Raw genomic sequence first — 10990 nt, forward strand, 5'->3', positions numbered from 1 at the left:
TGCCCAGCGGGCACGGCGGGCGTGCGCGCTTGCCGTTGCACTTCCACCCACGACGCAGCACACGCGCTCCAGCTCGCGCAGCGGGGGCGGGGGCAGGGCCGCCGCGGGCGGGGCCACGAGCGACTGGGCGGCGCCGTGGGGAGCGGTGGTCGGGGGAGGGAGGGGGAGCGGGACGGCGCGGGCGGGCGCGGCGCGGCGACGAGATTCATGGGGCGGTGGGGCGGACATTTTTGGGTCGCTCTGCCGCGGTGGGCGCCTCGAACATAAGCCGGACACGCATGTCCGTTCTCGTCTCCATTGACATCCCAAACGGATGAAATTCGGACAAAACGGACGTCTGTTTGGGGTCGTGCGGTGGAGTTGGCCTTATATCTTGGGACATAGGGGTTATATCTTAGGACGTGTTTGGTCGTCATCTCACACCTCAATTTTTGCCTGCATCACATACACTTCCCAACGGTGCATACCCTCTGCCTGCATGAGAGGATAGATTTGCGCACGGTACTTGGTGTCCTGCATCGTCTAAACTCACACATGCACGCGCTGTTTGGTTGCACACATGCATTTTATTTTATTTTGAAATGAAGATGCTAGAAGCGTCCGGCTTTAAATTAATAAAGCCAACACACAGGCATCGAGGTGTGCTATAACAAGGCTTACCCGTTGCTCCTTACACACAATCACAGCGACCACACCAACGCCACGACACTGCAATGATGACAAACTACAGGATGATGATGAAGTTCTTCACCCAAAAGTGTGGTGCCGCCTTGCCAACTTCAACCTTGCAGGCCTGCTTTCGCACAAACTTGGAGTAAGCATCTTCTGCCGCCTGCCTAGTCTTAAACACTATGTGGTTGTTGTGCTTGTACCCTAAAACTTGTTCATTGCAAGCTTCCCATGAACTATAATCCCCTATAGCCTTCCCGATGAACAGCGCATACCACTTGTCCTAGCAGTGCACAAGAGAAACAGTTGAAGTAGCAAGCAATGGAGCACACAAACAGCAAGCAACTGAGCACACAAAACAGCAAGCAATGGAGGAGAAGAGCAATAGTAAGCATACATAATCATACAACATAGCAAGTTCAACCTAGCACTACTATGGTGTCATCCTACCACCACATTCAAAAGAGTATGTAATCCTACCTCTGTAAGTTCACCATCATCATGAGGAGTTAGTATATACCACCTCAGCAAAATATACAGACCTTCAAATAGTTTTCAAGCCGTAGCCAACACAAAATGTGCGTCGTCATCGTCGTCGTCGCCAGACCCATCGCCATCGCCGTCGAGGATCATGCACGCGGTAACCAGAGGCAGCACTACGTCTAGTAGTAGTGCTTGCCTAGCCAGCTTTTGAGCTAGAGCACTTTGTGAGTGTCTGCCATGGCAACAAACTCAACACCCTGGTTCTTGTTGTCAAGCAGGTGGCTCAGAGCAGCCATCAAAGCCTCCTGGCTAAAGCCACCTTGGTCCATGGCGGCGGTGTACAACTCAGGGTGGACGTCGAGGGACTTGCTCTCCCTGATGGCGGTTGCCACCTCCTTTGCGTCCTCAATCATGCCGGTGAAGACACTAATCTCCTCCTCCATCAAGTTGCCCCTCTTCCTCTTCCTATCAAGTATAGGGACGTGCTCAAATGGCTTGTCGGGGCCATCAAGGACTGCCTCTACCTTCGGAGTCTCTCGGAACTCAGGCATGGGCGAACCGAGAGGCTCACCAGAGCCCATGGCATGCTTGTCGGTTGCCATCCCAAAGGAGAAGATGTGATGCATCTAGTTGTAGTTCTGGATGTGTGTGTTGAGGAACTCAGCATCTTTGGGTGATCCTAAGAAAGAAACACATCGTTGTTAGTTGCTGGAAGGCAAAGGTTGACAGTGTGAAAAACAAGGGGGCGTGAGCTAACCGCGACGTGGCGAGTGTAGTGCTCTGCCTCCAGAACAATCGAGCAAGTGCTCTAATCCCATGAGGCGCCGCTAAGGTCTCTGAGCTTGGACATTGTGATCCATCAAGCTCTCCACTTCCCGAGGTGGTTGTAGACCTTGGTGGAGGTCACGTCATGGCCACATAACTCGAACACTTGCTTCGCAACGGTGTTCAAGTGCACCTCCTTGAAGCCCTTGTCAGTTCTAAGTCCTAACCCCACTAGATATGAGCTCACACATCTTGTTAAGCATGAACGTGGACATGAACGACTGCCAATTCATGTTGTTCCACTACCATCCTTCTTTGCCTTTGTTGCTGTTGTTTGTGTAGCGACAGCAGCAGCACTTGGCTCAACGAGCACAAAGGCTGTTGGCGCAAAAGGAAGACCCGTGCGTGAAACCTCAAACACATCTGAATCATGAGGCATCTGTTCATCAAGGGGGGCTGGGAGTCCTCGACATAGGATGGAGAACTGGCTATCGGACAGGACAAGGGCCTGGCTGAGATCTTGTGTTTGCGTGGTCATGTCCTACAATCGCAGCACACATTGACAATGAGCATAACTGAAAGATTGTGGATGTCGCCTAGAGGGTGGTGAATAGGTGCTTTAAAATAATTACGGTTTAGCCTTGAACAAATGCGGAATAAAACTAGCGTTTAATTTGTCAAGCACAAAACCTAAAATAACTAGGCTCGCCTATGTGCAACAACAACTTATGCTAAGCAAGATATACAACCAAGTGATAGCAAGATATATATCATGAAACACTATGGCTATCACAAAGTAAAGAGCATAAGTAAAGGGCTCGGGTAACCGAGTCACGCGAAGACAATGATGTATCCCGAAGTTCACACCCTTGCGGATGCTAATCTCCGTTTGGAGTGGTGTGGAGGCACAATGCTCCCCAAGAAGCCACTAGGGCCACCGTATTCTCCTCACACCCTCGCACAATGCAAGATGTTGTGTTTCCACTAAGGGGCCCTTGAGGGCGGTCACTGAACCCATACAATTGGCAACTCTTGAGGGCAGTCACCGGTACCCGTACAAATTGCTTGGGGCAATCTCCACAACTTAACTAGAGACCCCGACACTTACCCAGAGCTTTACACCATAATGATTGAGCTCTGAAACACTACCAACCATCTAGGGAACCAAAGCACCCCAAGAGGAACAAGCTCTAGGGTACCCAAACAACCAAGAGTAATAAGCTTCTCAACTTTTCACTTCCACAAATCACCGTGGAGAACTCAAACAAATGCACCAAATGCAATGCGCACAGAGTGCCCAAGTCCCTCACTTTCAAATCCCACCATAACAAATAATGCTATGGAGGAAGATGAGAGGAAGAACACAAGAGGAGAACACAAAGAACTCCAAGATCTAGATCCAAGGGGTTCCCCTCACATAGAGGAGAAAGTGATTGGTGGAAATGTAGATCTAAATCTCATCTCTATTTTCCATCAAGAAATAGCAAGAATCATTGGAGGGATTGAGAGACAACAAGCTCGAAGAAGGTCAACAATGGGGGGCAAACACGAGCTCAAATGGATAAGAACCATTGGGGAAGAAGACCCCCTTAAATAGGTCCCCCCAAATTCAACTGTTATGTGCACTAGACGTGCACAAGCGATACTACCGCTTTGCCAGGTCAATGCAGCCCAACAAGAACAAAAGAAAAATAATAAGTGGTAGTACAAGCAGAGGTAGAATGTGGCAGACTGCACAAGCGGTACTACCGCTCTTCCTCGGCGGTACTACCACTTAAATTCCCAGGGCTACAACAAGAGTTGCGGTAGTGAGGCAGAAGTGTGAGCCATAGTGCCGCATGAGCGGTACTACCGCTCGCCACTACCTTCCTACTACCGCTGAAGTGATAAAGAGTCCAGTAGCCCAAAAACAAGCGGTAGTGCCTGCAACACCGGACTGCAAAAGTACAACGCAAGTGGTACTACCGCTAGAGAGCATCAAAACAGCCTAAGCAAAATAGATGGATGCAAGAAAACCAGAACTTCCCTAACTTTTGCAAATGAGCTCCGAATACATCAAAATCGAGCTTGTTGGATAGACCATAGTAGAAAAACCTCCTTTAGTCCCGATTCCCAACCCCCTTTAGTCCCGGTTTTCCCAACCGGGACTATGGATTCAGGACTAAAGGATCTTTAGTCCCGGTTATCACAACTGGGAGTAAAGGTCCCCCGGGCTATAAATAATAATGCCTACCACTAATGCAACTCGTGGGATTCAAACTCAGGATCTCATGTATTACCTCGCGTGCAGCTTACCACCCCACCTACAGAGCAGATGTGACTTTGGATGTGATGCTTTCCTTTTGAAATAGCCTATGGAGGACCTTTAGTCCGGGTTGGTGTTATTAACCGGGACTAAAGTGTCCTTTAGTCCGGGTTGGTAATACCAACCGGGACTAAAGGTAGACCCTTTAGTCCAGGTTAGTGTTATCAACCGGGGCTAAAGGGTCAAGGCCTTTAGTCCCGGTTGGTAACACCAACCGGGACTAATATAGGACCTTTAGTCCGGGTTGGTGTTATCAACCGGGACTATGATGTAGACCGAAACTCAATGTGAGGTCCGATCCGTTGTTGCGGCCCGACCTTTCACAACACTCCACCACCAGCAGTAGCAACCTCTCGCTCGCGCACGCGATATGCACGAAATAGAGGGTTTGAACCTTACGGCCCAGCACGAGAAAATCAATCTCGACGATGATACTCACGCGCAAAAACAATTTCTACAAAGAAATCGCTACACAGAGGTTTTCTAAAGATCCCTCCAAAACTTGATACGGGTGTGTACCCTGAAAAACACATCGTGTCTATTTCATAAAACAATAACCTCCCTTTACAAAGAACTAGTTTGGCTTTATATAATAGCCGCACCCTAACTATCTTGGAAAGCAAGACTTGCTACGTACTTAAAACCGAAGGTAACACGTAAGCATATCTAAACCGACTTGAAAGATTGAAACCAAATAAAACTAGTACTAGCTTTCGTGCATGAGCTGGTTTGTGCATGCATTGGGTCAATCTGGGTGGGCCCCAACCAATATCCTTCAAGCTCAAAAACTCCCAAATAAATGGCCTTCTCACGTACATGGCTTCCTTGATTGGCAGGAAAAGAAAGAATAATATTCTTCTTCTTTTGATTCTGACGTTGGACTCCTTGGTGCCTCCTCCTGAACGTAGCTTACCAAAATAACTAAAGTATTCTTTTCCTTCGTTTCCTCTTGATGCATGACTGTCTAACACCGAAGCAATTATCATCTTAACCTGAATAGGCTTCTCTTCTCTCCTGATGCACATCGCTTGCAATGCTTCAGCATGCATGCATCTATCTACTAGTGGTTGCTCATATTCAAAACTTAACTGTGGGTATTTTGATATACATCGCTCCATATCAGCTCCAGTCGAAACCGCGTCGATCTCTGAATTTAAATTACGCATGGTTGTATCATCCTCTCCTGCTTGAAACGAAACCGTCCCCGGTTTCGAGTCAATCTCTTTTGCAATATTTTGATCTACAGATTGAACGACGGCGGTTAAAATTTCAGCAACTTCGGCCTTCTTCTTGTCTTCTTCTTCGTGCTCTTTTATCTTCTCAAGATGTTCTTTTCTCCAAGAAAGAAAACGTTCCTCACCCATTGGCACGAGGTTATACTTCTTACCTCTCTTGACGGTATATGTGTGTGTTTTGCAATCATACACCACATCATGCTCTTTGTACCATGGCTCGCCCAATAACAAATGACATGAAATCATCGGTGCCGGAATCACATCGCAGAAAATCTCGCAAAAATAATTCCCCAACAAAAACGGTACCTTGGTTTGGTGCGTGACAGTGAGCACATCACAACCCCAGCGGAACAAGTATGGTTGCGCTCGTGGTGTCACCGCTAGTTCTAGCTTCTCCACCATCTCGATGCTTACAGCATTGATCAAACTCATGTGGTCGATTGTCATGGCACATGATCTCTCCTGTACCACAACACGAGTATGAAAAAGCCCATCCCATCGACCTTCCTCCTCCAGTTGAAATCCATAGCTTAGCTTCCGTGATAATTCAGTCATCTCCTACACAGTGTCGTGAACAACCTCGCTCTGATACCACCTGATGTAGACCGAAACTAAATGTGAGGTCCGATCCGTTGTTGCGGCCCGACCTTTCACAACACTCCACCACCAGCAGTAGCAACCTCTCGCTCGCGCACGCGATATGCACGAAATAGAGGGTTTGAACCTTACGGCCCAGCACGAGAAAATCAATCTCGACGATGATACTCACGCGCAAAAACAATTTCTACAAAGAAATCGCAACACAGAGGTTTTCTAAAGATCCCTCCAAAACTTGATACGGGTGTCTACCCTGAAAAACACATCGTGTCTATTTCATAAAACAATAACCTCCCTTTACAAAGAACTAGTTTGGCTTTATATAATAGCCGCACCCTAACTATCTTGGAAAGCAAGACTTGCTACGTACTTAAAACCGAAGGTAACACGTAAGCATATCTAAACCGACTTGAAAGATTGAAACCAAATAAAACTAGTACTAGCTTTCGTGCATGAGCTGGTTTGTGCATGCGTTGGGTCAATCTGGGTGGGCCCCAACCAATATCCTTCAAGCTCAAAAACTCCCAAATAAATGGCCTTCTCACGTACATGGCTTCCTTGATTGGCAGGAAAAGAAAGAATAATATTCTTCTTCTTTTGATTCTGACGTTGGACTCCTTGGTGCCTCCTCCTGAACGTAGCTTACCAAAATAACTAAAGTATTCTTTTCCTTCGTTTCCTCTTGATGCATGACTGTCTAACACCGAAGCAATTATCATCTTAACCTGAATAGGCTTCTCTTCTCTCCTGATGCACATCGCTTGCAATGCTTCAGCATGCATCTATCTACTAGTGGTTGCTCATATTCAAAACTTAACTGTGGGTATTTTGATATACATCGCTCCATATCAGCTCCAGTCGAAACCGCGTCGATCTCTGAATTTAAATTACGCATGGTTGTATCAGACTAAAGGTCCTCTGACGCCCATGAAACTTGGAACCGGGACTAATGCTCATATTAGTCCTAGTTCCAACTCTAGCTGAGACTAATGTGCTGAACCAAAGGTCCTTTTTCTACTAGTGAGACGACGATAGGTACCATCCTCTATATTAAGAAGTGGCAGTAGAAAAATACCAATGGTATGGAGGTGTGAAACCTCTATCAGTGAAGAACCGGCAAAAACTCAAACATAAAAAACATAGAAGATGATGCATACGAAATCCGTTTTAGATGGACTCGAGCTTGTCATGAAGATGACCATAAGCTCAACACTCACAAAGAGAAAAGCCAAACAAGAACCAAGAAAGATGATGCCAAGAATATAATGGTTTGAATCCTGGTTATTGATCTCGGAGAAACGCAATACCTTCGAATTAATGATTAACTTACAGCTCGGTGGAGGGCTGGCCCGTTGGCGGGCATGACGCGGTGAGGGTGCCCGTCGGGGCAGAGCCCCCTGGTGAAACCTTTTTTTTCTGGTTTGGTCATCTCCATCTCCAAGTCTTCGGAGGCGGCCCTCTTCTTCCCGCGTGGGGAGGAAGCTTTAGCCTCCCCTTCCCGACTATCCTCCTTAGGGGAGGTAACAATTCCCCCGGTTCGGATGCGTAGCGTGTGAAGTTCGTCTTCTTTGTTCTTCCCCTTGTCTTTCCCTGAGGGTATTCTGCTGAGCACCCGGTCAAGCATCTTGGTAACGGTTGGACCAGGCGAGCCTTCGGGAAGTGGCGCCGGACACCTGATTCTCTCCGCCTTGCTGAGCCATTCCTGGCCACGGAGGGTTTTTCAGAATAATGACTATGACAAACATAAAACAAAGTGTCCGGTATCAAGGTTACTTACTTGGGTATCTAGGCGATTGCAGCTTAGGCCCGCATCCTCGGTGGTGTTTGGACACTCTACTTGTGGTCCGAAGAATAATTTACACACCCCTTCGAGCTTCAGGCCAAAGAAGTGCTTAACAGTCCGCGGACCCTCTGGATTGAACTCCCACATCCGGAGAGGCTGGCGTTGGCACGGCAACATCCGTCGGATTAACATCACTTGAGTTATGCTGACAAAGTTAATGTCCCTCTCAAGAAGCTCCCGGATGCGGCTCTGCAGTATTGGTACATCGCCAGCGGGCCCCCAATTCCGTCCTACGTTAGCCAGGACGCCAGTTGTGATGGAGGGCCCAAGCGGAACTTGGGGGCGGCCACCCACTTTGTTCCTGTGGGAGCTGTGACATAAAACCACCTCCATTGCCATACATCGGATACTTCTGGGAAAGAACCCTCTGGCCAGGGGGCATCGGCGTTCCTACTTATTATAGCACCTCCGCACTCCGCATGTCACCCCTCGATCATCTTCGGCCTCGCATTGAAGGTCTTGAGCCATAAGCCGAAGTGTGGTGTGACATGGAGGAAGGCCTTGCACACTATGATGAACGATGAACTATGGAGGATAGCGTCCGGAGCTAGATCATGGAAGTCTAACCCGTAATAGAACATGAGCCCCCTCACAGAGGGATCGAGGGTGAGGCCCAAGCAACGGAGGAAGTGAGGAACAAACACGACGCTCTCATTGGGCTCTGGTGTAGGGATGACCTGCCCTGGAGCAGGAAGCCTGTGCTGGATGTCGGCGGTCAGATATCCAACCTCCCTAAGCCTCGTAATATCCTCCTCTTGGATCGAGGAGGCCACCCACCGGCCTTGAGGGTTGGATCTGGACATATTAGAGGATCTGGGGTGTTAGAGCTTAGGTCTTGGGTGTTAGAACTTGAGGTGCGAAAAGGCACAAGAGAGGTGGAAAAGAGGTATAGGTCTCGACCCCTTTATAAAGGGGGGTGAATATCAAGAGTCCTCAGTGTGACCGCTTGAAGACTTATCTAAAAACACATGGAGTCGTACCGACAGTTGTCGCGGGGTTACGCACGCCCATATTGATGGAAGATCCCGTAATAAGAGGAACATGATCTCTGCTTTGGTAGGGCATGCCAGTAAAACCGCCTCGCAACGTGAGTCAAGGTGGGGCGGGAAACGCCGGTTTGTGTTGGACTGGGCCATGATGCAAGGGCACGACGTACGAAGATTGCCAGCAGATCAGATCTATGTTATGTTCCCTACAATAGTATATGAGGATCATCTCTAAGATCCGGACACGGTCTAAGTGTTCGGTAATCACTTTGGAGTATTCGGAGATGGAACCCGCCTTGCAATGCCGAAGACAAGACTGCGCGCCGGACTCATCGTCATTGAAGCCTGGTTCAGGGGCTACTGAGGGAGTCCTGGATTAGGGGGTATCCGGACAGCCGGACTATATACATCGTCCGGACTATTGGAGCGTGAAGATACAAGACTCAAGACTCCGTTCCGTGTCCGGATGGGACTCTCCTTTGCGTGGAAGACAAGCTTGGCGATCCGGATATTGTATTTTCTTCCTTGTAACCGACTCCATGTAAACCCTAGCCCTCTCTGGTGCCTATATAAACCGGAGAGGTTGGTCCTTAGAAGGTCGATCACAATTACAATCATAATCATCATAGGCTAGCTTCTAGGGTTAGCCTCTATGATCTCGTGGTAGATCTACTCTTGTACTACTCATATCGTCAATATTAATCAAGCAGGAAGTAGGGTTTTACCTCCATCGAGAGGGCCTGAACCTGGGTAAACATTGTGTCCCTTGCTTCCTATTACCATCAGCCTAAGACGCATAGATCGGGACCCCCTACCTGAGATCCGCCGGTTTCGACACCGACAGGCACTGCGCAACCAACATTTTATTATCCAAAATCTGCTTCCTCTTCTTTACCATGTTCCTCTTTCGTTCTTATTCAATATGTACTCTCTCCGTTCCTAAATACAATTCTTTGTATAGATTCCACCATGGACTACATATGGAGCAAATTGAGTGAATCTACACTCTAAAATGTATCGGGATACATCTGTATGTGATCCATAGTGGAAATCTCTACCAAGACTTATATTTTGGAATGGAGGGAGTATGATAGTAGTATAGTATGTTCCTTGTACTGAAGATGAGCAGGGACATTTGCAGTGTAGAGGTATGTACGGTCGGTTCTGATGGAGACTTTGAGCCTCTTTGATTCGTAGGATTTTGTAAACATAGGAATAGGATTTGTAGTGACCTGCCCACTTGAATCCTATAAGAATAGCAAGGAAATGCGGGGAGCTGTGTTGCCTTTGAGAGTTACACTGATATTAACAGTACCGCACCTTCAGTTGAAGAGAACTGGTATCCGAAGCCTTTCTAGCCGTACCGGTAGTACTAGCACATATATTCCAGCAAGTTCCACTTTGCTGATTTTACTCTGATGCTTATGGTTTTCCCCGTTATATCTACACTATGATCTGTGTAGCTGCTTTGTGTCGCACTAGCAGCAGTCCACTCTTGAAGCTAAACACTGCAATGACTTACAGAATTGGCACCAAGGCATTGAGTGCCATTCTGGATGCAGTGAAACTCATACGCTCCCCACCTGTTGATTCTTGTTTAGATTATGATCCTAATGACTATTCTAACCTCGAGGAGTCAAAGGCAGATGGCCTGTCATGTTCACCCATCAAGGTGCCTGTTCTAATTTGGCAAGGTTTTAATTATTGCGGGTATCTTGCATATGTTGTCTTGCATTTCTTCTACTCTATTGCACTGCCATCTGCTTAGTTTACTCATCATATATGTCGAGATGCCATGCCCATCCATTATCAATACATATTCCATCTGTCATCATACCATGTTTTTCCACTCAAATGTTGTTCTTGTGCATCAGACATCAAAAAGGAAGATGGCGATTGCTGAACCTGAAGGAGCACCAGCAAAGTCCTTGAAAACCGTGGTGGTGCCGAAGAAATCAGACAACACCCCACTTATATTGGTTGTACAACCAGTGACACAAAACGTAGGACCGACTCCAGCAGACTGTACCCATACTTCACTAGCCACACCACTAGCCCCACCACATAGGACCTGCACTCCAGCAAAAGGTATACCGATTTCATTTGC

Source organism: Triticum dicoccoides, chromosome 5B (genome assembly GCF_002162155.2).
Source record: "Triticum dicoccoides isolate Atlit2015 ecotype Zavitan chromosome 5B, WEW_v2.0, whole genome shotgun sequence".
NCBI lineage: Eukaryota > Viridiplantae > Streptophyta > Magnoliopsida > Poales > Poaceae > Triticum > Triticum dicoccoides.